The following is a 10,708-nucleotide window of genomic DNA, read 5'->3' as shown; positions in this document are numbered from 1 at the left end:
GGGAATAAAGAACCTCCCGATCTTAATAGGTATGTCTTCTATGACACCTAGTGGCCGTGATATGCTACGGTCGGCCATCTGAACAGTCATGTTTGTGCAATTAAACTTGGTCAAACCAAGTCTCTTAGCCAGAGACAACGGTAAGACACTCATGCTAGCGCCAAGATCGCATAACGCGTTATCAATCAAGTGGGTACCAATATGACACGGAATCGAAAAACTACCCGGGTCTGACTGTTTGGGAGGTAACTTATTCTGAACTAGGGCCGTCCCTACCTCGGTCAAAGCTACCGTCTCATGATCATTAATGTGCCTCTTACGCGATAAAATTTCTTTCATAAATTTAAGGTAAGAGGGTACCTGTGTCAGCAGTTCGGCGAATGGCACAGTGACATGTAAGCTTTTCAGGAGTTCGGAAAATTTGCCGAATTGTTGAATAGCTTTAGTACTTTGCAAATGCCTCGGGAAGGGTACCGTGATGGGTATCTCGAGTCCCTTGTTCCTCTCTTCCAACGTGTTAGCCGGATCAAGCTCCAAATCCTTCGAACGCTTCTTTCCTCTCGAACGAGGTCTTTCAGGCGATTTTTCACTCGATCGAGCACTAGCAGGCTCTCGATCAGGCTGTTCTTTATCTACACTACTCGATCGACCAGAAATACCATTCGATCGAGCTGTTTCTTCGACAAAATCACTCGATCGAGTAGAAATTTCACTCGATCGAGCAGTTTCTTTTCCCTGTTCACTCGATCGAGTAGAATTTTTACTCGATCGAGCCCTTTCTTCAGCAAATTCACTCGATCGACCCCCAGTAATCAGTCGATCGAGTACTTTCCTTGTCGTCAGCTCCTTTTCTTCGACAGAACACTGTTCATCAGCTATAATTTCCTTCCTTGGGTCTGATTTCAACATGTCCGGTCCCTCATATGAACGACCGATCCTCAAATTAATTAAATTTACCGTCTCATGTGGATTTTTGTCAGCTTGTGACGGTAAATGACCCTGCTTCCTTGTGGACTGGTTCGCGGCTAACTGAGCAACTTGAGTTTCAAGTGCCTTTATAGATGCATCTTTTTGTTGGTCGCTTAACTTCCACTGCTTTGTCAAAGATTGCAACATCGTCTTCAACTCACCTATCTCACTTACCCTACCAGAAGATGAGGCACCTTGATTAGGTATAGGAAAGGAAGGAGGCTTCTGAAAGCCTTGTTGAGTCTTATGTGGAGGGACATATGACTTCTGCTGGTGCGGAGGAGGGGTAGGATTGAGCACATTTTGACTTGTCCACCTCAAATTGGGATGGACTGCCCCTTGGTTATTATAATAGGAACCCCCTCCTTGCCTGTATTGTTGAAAAGCAAGGACCTGTTCCTTCTCTCGTAAGACGACCAATGCGAGTGTGACCGTCGTTGCTCCCACACCTCTCACATGTGACGGTCTCCCCTCTAGTAAGCATATGGACCGTCTGAGGCTCCCCAGTAGAATGTAGCTCCAACTTATCAAACCTAGCATTCATGGCTTCCAGCTGAGCCACAACTTGCTTATCGACTGCATGAACTGTTCTAATATCATCCCTCGGGTTTCCATACTCAGCACAGTGGTTCGCCATCTCTTCAATAAGGGCCCATTCCTTATCATCGTCAGTGTTCTCTTGGAATCTTCCGTTAGATGACGCATCAAGTATGGCTCTGTGATCATCGTACAGCCCATTGTAGAACTGGTTAGACAGAAACCACGGATCAAAACCATGGTGAGGAATAGACCTCACTAACTTCTTGAAACGGGATCACGCTTCATAGAAAGTTTCATCAGGTGCTTGCTTGAAGCTGGTAATCTTGGCCCTCAGCTGATAGGTGCGCTGCGGAGGGAAATATCTCTTATAAAAAGCAAGAGCAAGGGTCTCCCAGTTAGTAACCCCTGCGGCCGTGCGGTCCAAATCAGTCAGTCACTCCCTGGCTGAGTTAGTCAAAGAAAAAGGAAACAACACTTCCTTAATCTTGTCTTGAGTTACCCCCTTTGTGGCGGGGATAGTAGAACAGTAGTCCGTAAAGACCTCCATATGCTTCCTCGGATCTTCACCTGCCACACCTCTATAGAGATTTCTCTCCACCAGATTGATATAGGAAGGACGGATGTCAAATGTATTCCCATCCTCAGTCTGGAGATTGAAACCCTTTGGAATTGATGCTGCTTTAGGCTCCGAGTGACTAGCAATGTTCGGCATCTTTACTGGTTGGTTTACAGAACTGAAAGTGTCTTCTTCAAAAGATGGATTTTCTGTAAAAAGGAAATGCTGAAGTTCTGGTTCGAAAGTACTCAAGTCTTCCTTTCGTGCTTCTCTTTCCAGACGGAGTCTATGCCTAAACAAATCTCTCGGTTCGAATCACCAAACTAACTAAAACCCGTCGACACAGGCATACACAACACTGAAAGAAAATAAATAAGAACTGCCTCAAGGAATAAAAATTCCCTGAGACGGATAAAATAAACGAAACAAAGACAGATAGGGCAATTGCCTCCCCGGCAACGGCGCCAAAATTTGACAGGGCTGTCGTATACCTATCAAAAATAACTAACTAAACTAACTATATAGCTAGGGAAGTCAGGTCGATCTCCTCAGGGAGGCAAGATATCTGTAAAAGTCCGTCTATTTGGTCACAAAATGGGGGGTGTTTAAATTGGTTTTCTAAGCTAAAAGGTTTAAAGGAAGAGAAATAAAGAAAGAGCAATTGAGGCAGAAAATGAGATTAAACTATCAATAGAGAGGGGACATGTCAGGATTTCGGTTCACTACGGTAGTCCAGTGACTCAATTGTAAACAACTTAGATAAATTACTGCGAGACGGATATGGAAAGGTCCTTCCGGTCCACTTTCTATCCTAAATTACCACTAACTTAACTTCCGTCCTCGTCAGGGTAGTCTACTGTTCATAGCAGGTCTATTTAGTCCATTCTTCCGATCCAGGATTAAATTTAACCAGATTAAAAGGGTGACTAAGAAGCGTGCACTCAACTAAGTCGGTAAATATAATTATATTGCTATGGTGACAGAATCTCACAAATAATTCGTCTAACCTATTTACTACATCGTCACATTTCTACCGTAGATCCCCTAATCCCGACATGAAACAGATTTAGCTAATCATATCGCTATTAATACTATTAATACTAATAACAGAGAATGAACTAACAATAAACATGATAAAACGATAATTAAATTGCATAAAAAGTAATTAGGGCAGAAACTAAAAGGAAGTAAAACAAACAATTAAAGTAAATGAAAGAAAGATTAATAATAAAAAGGGAGAAAGAGATTACAATCGCAAGAATCCGGCGTAAATAACAAACAAATCCGAGCGAGAAAACCCCGAAAGCAAAGTTACAGAGAAAAGGGAAAAGCAACGTAATGTTTTTCTGTGAAAGCTAAAATGATAGATAAAACTTAGATTCAATAAAAATTGGATGCTAATGACCTAGTAAAGTTGCGTTTAAATAGAAAATAAACTAAGTTCAATAACTAAAACAAGTTAACGGGCTAATTAAAGCCCACGAAAGCCAGAACCACGCGATCGAGTAGTCTGAAACCACTCGATCGAGTAAAACTCCAAGAAATCTACTCGATCGAACATAAATGTTACTCGATCGAGTAACCTCACTTACCAGCACTTCTTGATCGAGTATAAAACTACTCGGTCGACCAACCAATGCCATAGAAACCACTCGATCGAGTGGTAAAACCACTCGATCGAGCATTCTTCCTTCAAATTAGCTCAAACTCGTGACCGACTGCCTCGTAAACCGTGACTTCACGCATCCCAATGCAGGAACTCACTCCGGAAAATCCTGTCTCCTCAAAATGCATGCAAAAAGGACGAAAAATGGTACGATTCCACTACTTTCGCGTTCATTTCTACAAAACGGACAAAACGAACCAAAGTAGCCAATTCGGGGGCAAAATGCAATATAAACAGTACGAAAGTACATATAAATACGTGCTAAAATAGGCTAAAAAGACTATACAAAATGCACGTATCACCTGCAAATAATAAAAGACAAACCAAAGTAGACTATTCGGGGGACATTTGTAGCTAAACACCACTAAATATGCATGGAGATGCGTGCAAATGAAGTACAAAAAGTCAATATAATATGCACGCATCACATGGTATGATCTTTCCAAATCTCCTTTTTCCTCTTATATGTTAATGACAATGTGGCTTTTTTTTTTTTTTTGATGCGGTACAAACCAATGTGATTATAGGAATTGCATTTAGATTTTGTGGCATACTAGTGATAGAAGCATTTGTATTAGGTTGTATATTTGATAGTTGCATCATGGCATGTAGTTGCATACTAGGAAATGTTTTGTGAAAATGTCTAGTTGGGAAGCTTGGCAAGTGTATATAAAGCCCTTGTAGATAATTTTTCTCCTTGAGACTTTGTTGGCTAGAATACCTTCAAGGCACCCTAGGATGTGTCATACTAGTATCTTTTGACCCATGGACTAAGGCCTAGTCCAGAGTACCTTGTGGTGTGATAACTCCTTGGCTACCGTTTATTACAAGGTGACCTTTTGAAGCCATGCAACCGTTCTTCCACTTCCATCACCATTTTGTCAACAAAAGGGAATGGGCACGGAAATCTCCAATTTGAGTTCAAGTACCAAAATGAAAGTAAAAAAAGTTTGCAAAAAATTGCACAAATGAAAAAGAGGAGCAAAAATAGACTCCTATGCTTCAATAAAAGTACCCTTGCTATAAAATGGGGTTACTTTGAAAATGTTCAAAAGAATGCAAAGTTGAAAAGAAGTGGCAAGTATCAAAATGCCAAACATCAAAAAATGGCAAGAAATGTTCTTCAAAATGACAAATGCAACAAGAAATGGGGGGGGGGGGAAGATTCAAAAGCAAACCACCATTGTGAAACTCAAAGCATATTGATTCCTTTTACCCATTGATCTCATTTTTGTTGCATGGTGGAGAAGGGACGACCCTTCTTCTTATCTAGGCAAGAGGGGGAATTCTGCGATCCTACAGTGTTTCTAACACCATAGGGAGTCTACTCTTAATGAAAACATTTAGCGATTGTGGACAAAAGTACCCTATTCCGACACAACTTGGAGGTGATTTGTTGGTATCCTTTTAGACTTAGTAACTTGGAGAAATAATATCTACAATGGAATGTGTACCCTTAGATTGCTTCCCCTTTAGATAGTTTCCGCCACTTAGATGAGGAAAGTGGCTATTCTTTTTGTAGATGTATCCCCTACTTGATCTTGTGTTCTTAAATGTTAGGATGCATCGCCATTTTTGCAAGCCCCACCTTGCCTTTCAAGAAGGCATCTTACCTCATAGGTGTCTTGTTGTGAGTTGAAGGGGCTGAGTGAGACCCGCTAATTATCTGACATCGGCTAGTAGTATAAATAAAGGTCATAGTTGTAGTCACCTCTTTACTCGGTACGAGAAAAGGTTCGGTTTGGGGATATTTGATGTGACTCATATTTGCACACTTTTAGTCCCCGAACTAGCCTCGTTCCTATGATTTCTTGCATATATTAGGGTCGTTTCTTATCTTTAGCTTCCTACTTTGCATATTCTTTGAGGTTTTGTGTCCTTGGTCGGAGAGGAATGCTAAACCTTGCAATTATGGTGCAATTTGGAGCTAAATGGATCGCATCTAACGACCAACCAACAAGGAGGAGACCGATACTAAAGGCCTATGTATAAAGAACAAGTAGATTGGGCATTGATGAAGACCCCCACGACCCCTCAATGATCCCCACGGATCTTGAGGCAGTCAAAGAAGAGGAAACCATGCTAACCTATGATCCGGGCGTCCAGAGAGCAGCCGAGCGTCCTGAGGAACAACCCGGGCGTCCCGAGCTCAGACCGAGCGAATCACACTCAGGCCGGGCGGTTTCCTATGCAGTTTGAGCGTCCAACATAGGGAGGTCGTGAGGCTCCTTAAGGACTTGCAAGGCTTTAATCTTCTTCTTAGGGACTTAATCGTCATTTAAGCCCTTAGTTACCCTAACACTTGTGCTTAGTATATATTGTAACACCCCCATACTCCAAGTGCCTTACCAGGACCACTCAGGTATAATAATGCTACCATCTCGGTTACCCGAGGCATGATATTCATAAGACAATAACGAAACAACTTTAAATAATATAACTTTAGTGAAAAGTACAACTGAAACCAAATCCCAAAATACGGGTACAAGTTCTCAAACCAATCATTTTGATTAATCAAATGTTATAAAACTAATAAAACTACAAATAAAGACTTCTATCGTCGACGGTGGCACATCCCAGCTATCCCAAGATTCAACTCAAACTCGCTCAATTATCGCTCACCATCCCCCGAATGGATCACCGCAGGTTTACAAAACAACAACCTGGGTCAGTACTAATCACACAACTCAATATATATATCAACAATAAGATAAACAGACAGCTTAACCGTCACACACACACAACCACACCAATTCCAACAATCTCAATCACCGACTGTCCACTGGACCACCCACCAGCTGGGGGACCGCAGCCGTACCCACCAAATCCCCGCTCCTCATAATGAGCGATGACCCTGTCCATTAATGTGCACATCCCCTTCCGTGGCGGGTTCCACGAAGGGAGAAACTAGGGCGTGAAGCCACTCCCGCAAGTGACTCCACTCAGCCGAGAACGCGTCTCGAGAACCAGAGAACAATCAATCACAATCACAATCACGGCCGTCACAATACAATTACTATATCAAACAATCAACCTCAACACATCAACAATCATCCCATTATGGGACTAATACTGAGTAGGAAATCCTACCTGGAAAGCACAACTATCGACGGTCTCTACAAATTTGTATCAAAAAGCTTCTTCTACGAAACCTCCTCCTATCATACAACATACAAATGCTACCGAATCACAAACTACTCAAAAACCCCCAAATCCCTATATTAGGGTTTAACCAACTTAAAGGAAAGACAATAAAAAGGGTACATAGATCTTACCCTCGACGCAAGGATCTCAACGGTATAACAAACGATGAAAACCGACCTTCCAAACTCCGGGATTTGCTAACAATGCGATTAAGATGATGAACATACTTGCTTTCTCTCTTTGATAGTAAATTAGGTTTTGAAAAAGTGTTTAGAATGATGACGGAAAAGGTTATATATCTTAATCGCATAATTAACAAAACCCGAGAAAAACTCCCCGTAAACCGGCTACTCGATCGAGTATCTAAGGTACTCGATCGAGTACCCCCTTACTCGATCGAGTATCCTAGTTACTCGATCGAGTACCCAACAGGTCAGAAACTATTTTAAAACGCAACTCACCCTTACTCGACAGAGTAAGGCCTACTCGATAGAGTACCCAGAGACTCATAAATACGGAGTATTACAGTCTTCCCTCCTTAAAAAGAACTTCGTCCCCGAAGTTCAAACCACTACTAAACAAAGGTACTCCCACAACACTTCCGACTCAACAACCAAAACAAAACTCAACATAAAACATGTTGCTAACCCAACTCATCCCGACAAACATACCGACACAACATACAAAAAGGGTATGAAACTCTTAAAAACTCTTCGCGATCATCTCCTACCCCACTAAAAGAAACAAGGTTACGTCCCCGTAACCATACATACCTGATCAAAAAGAAAAGGGTAACGCTCTTTCATAGCTTCCTCTGGCTCCCATGTAGCTTCCTCAGTCTCGTGGTTAGACCAAAGGATCTTAAGCAAAACTGTCTCACCACTCCTAGTCTTCCTAACCTTTCGGTCAAGAATCTGCTTAGGCACCTCAAGATATGATAAGGACTCATCTAGCTCTAAGCTCTCTGCCTCTAACACATGTGACGGATCACTCACATACTTCCGCAGCTGCGATACATGAAACACATTATGCACTCTCTCTAAGAAAGCCAGACGATATGCAACTTCCCCAACTCGCTCTAAGATCTCATAAGGTCCGATAAACTTCTGACTTAGCTTGCCTTTCTTCCCAAATCTCATAACCCCACGCATAGGAGACACTTTCAAAAGAACCTTGTCCCCAACCTGAAACTCTATATCCCGGCGATGTAGATCTGCATAACTCTTTTGCCTATCCTGAGCTGCTCTCATCCGTTCCCTGATCATCTTAATCTGTTCAACCATCTTATGCACCATCTCTGGTTCGAAAACCACTGCCTCAGCACTATCGTCCCAACAAATCGGACTCCTACATCTCCTCCCATACAAAGCCTCAAACGGTGCCATACCAATACTAGTGTGATAGCTGTTATTATAAGAAAACTCAATCAAGTCTAACCTCTGTTCCCAGCTACCACCAAAATCCATCACACAAGCTCGCAACATATCCTCAAGTGTTTTGATCGTTCTCTCAGTTTGTCCGTCTGTCGCAGGATGAAATGTTGTACTCATCTTCAAAGTTGTTCCCAACAATTCCTGCAACTCTTTCCAAAACCTTGATATAAATCTCGCATCTCTGTCAGACACTATGTCCTTAGGGACTCCATGTAACTTAAGCACGTTCTTTCGATAGGCCATAGCCAATTGTGCTTTAGTCCATGTATCTTTCATTGGAACAAAGTGAGCTGACTTGGTCAGTCGATCCACTATCACCCATATCATATTGTTACCTTGTTGACTCTTTGGCAAACCCACGATAAAATCCATGGAAATGGATTCCCACTTCCACTCAGGTACCGTTAAAGATTGAATCTTACCTTGTGGTCGTCGCTGTTCCCCTTTAACTCTCTGGCATGTCAAACAACGGGCCACAAACTCAGCTGTCTCTTTCTTCATTCCAGGCCACCAAAACGTATTCTTTAAATCCTTGTACAACTTATCTCCACCTGGATGAACTGAATATGGTGTGCAATGTGCCTCTGTCATGATAGTCTTTTTCAACTCCTCATCATTAGGAACACACCACCTACCATCAAACCTCAAACTACCATCTGTATGAATAGAGAACCGAGACACTGTCCCTTTCTCTACTCTAGCTCTCCACTCAATCATCTTAGGATCCAACGCCTGCTTACCCCGAATGTCATCATAAAACTCAAGCTGCACTGTCAGATCACCCATGGCATCTCCTTTCTGCATCATATGTATCCCAAACCTCGCTACCTCATCTCTCAGCCTCATCAAAGATAGAGCTGTACACAGAGAATGTACACTCTTCCTACTCAAAGCATCAGCAACTACATTGGCTTTCCCTTCATGGTAGATAATTTCCATGTCATAGTCGCCAATCAACTCCATCCACCTCCTCTGTCTCATGTTCAACTCCTTTTGAGTGAAGATGTACTTGAGACTCTTGTGATCAGAAAATACCTTAAAGATTGCTCCATAAAGGTAATGTCTCCAAATCTTGAGAGCAAACACCACTGCACCCAACTCCAGGTCATGAGTAGGGTAGTTCTCCTCATAAGGCTTCAATTGCCTAGAAGCATAGGCAATCACTTTACCGTTCTGCATCAACACACATCCCAACCCATTCTTTGAGGCATCTGTATAAACCTCAAAGTTCTCGATCCCTTCAGGCAATGCTAAGATAGGAGCTGTGGTCAAACGCTCCTTTAATGTTTGGAACGCCGTCTCACAACTCTCATCCCAATGAAACCTGTTCTCTTTCCTTAACAACGCTGTCATAGGTCTAGCTATCTTGGAGAAATCCTTCACGAACCGTCTGTAGTACCCAGCTAAACCCAGAAAACTCCTGATCTCAGCAACATTCTTTGGTGCTTCCCACTTTGTCACTGCTTCAATCTTTGCCGGATCCACAGCTACTCCATCTTTAGAGATCACATGCCCCAGAAAAGCAACTTTCTCTAACCAGAACTCACACTTGGATAGCTTAGCATATAGCTCATGCTCCCTCAAAGTCTGCAACACAACCCTCAGATGCTCCTCATGCTCCTCCTTAGTCTTGGAGCAGACTAAGATATCATCGATAAACACCACTACAAACTTGTCCAAAAACTGTCTAAAGATCCTATTCATCAAATCCATAAACACTGCCGGTGCATTAGACAACCCAAACGGCATCACCACATACTCATAATGGCCATACCTCGACGTGAAAGCTGTCTTTGGTATGTCCACCTCTCTAATCTTCACTTGATGGTACCCCGATCTCAAATCAATCTTGGAAAAGACTGATGCACCACTCAACTGATCAAACAAGTCATCTATCCTTGGCAAAGGATACTTGTTTTTCACTGTCACTCGGTTCAGCTCCCTGTAATCTATGCACAACCTCAAACTCCCATCCTTTTTCTTCACGAAAAGAACTGGTGCTCCCCACGGCGATAAACTAGGTCTAATGTATCCCTTCTCTATCAGATCATCCAACTGCTTCCTGAGCTCCTCCATCTCCTTAGGACCCATACGGTACGGTGCCTTAGAGATTGGCCCCGTCCCTGGTTTCAACTCTACTGTGAAATCTATCTCTCTTCTCGGCGGCAACCCCGGAATCTCCTCTGGAAACACATCCTCAAACTCTCCCACCACTGGTATCTGATCAACTGTCGGACCCTCGATCCGGTCATCTCTCACATGGCACAATATCAAAGGACATCCCTTCCTCAGATATGACTTTAAGGTAACAGCTGCAATCAACTTAACTTTGGGTTTGACTAGAAACCCACGATAAGACACACTAACACCCTTAGGACCTCTTAAAGACACTTTCTTTTG

At 42.6% G+C, this 10,708-nt stretch overlaps 1 non-coding gene across 1 annotated transcript; it reads left to right on the top strand.

Moving 5' to 3' along the window:
• The first annotated feature begins 1,739 nt into the window (after window positions 1-1,739).
• On the top strand, window positions 1,740-1,845 carry LOC141650360 (small nucleolar RNA R71). The gene has a single exon (XR_012546399.1). It is a non-coding gene; the product is annotated as a small nucleolar RNA R71 (small nucleolar RNA).
• Window positions 1,846-10,708: the final 8,863 nt, after the last annotated feature.

The sequence above is a fragment of the Silene latifolia genome, chromosome 3, assembly GCF_048544455.1.
Source record: "Silene latifolia isolate original U9 population chromosome 3, ASM4854445v1, whole genome shotgun sequence".
Classification (NCBI taxonomy): Eukaryota; Viridiplantae; Streptophyta; class Magnoliopsida; order Caryophyllales; family Caryophyllaceae; genus Silene; species Silene latifolia.
Note: the sequence above shows the minus strand (reverse complement) of the source record. Positions and strands in the feature narration are given on the sequence as shown.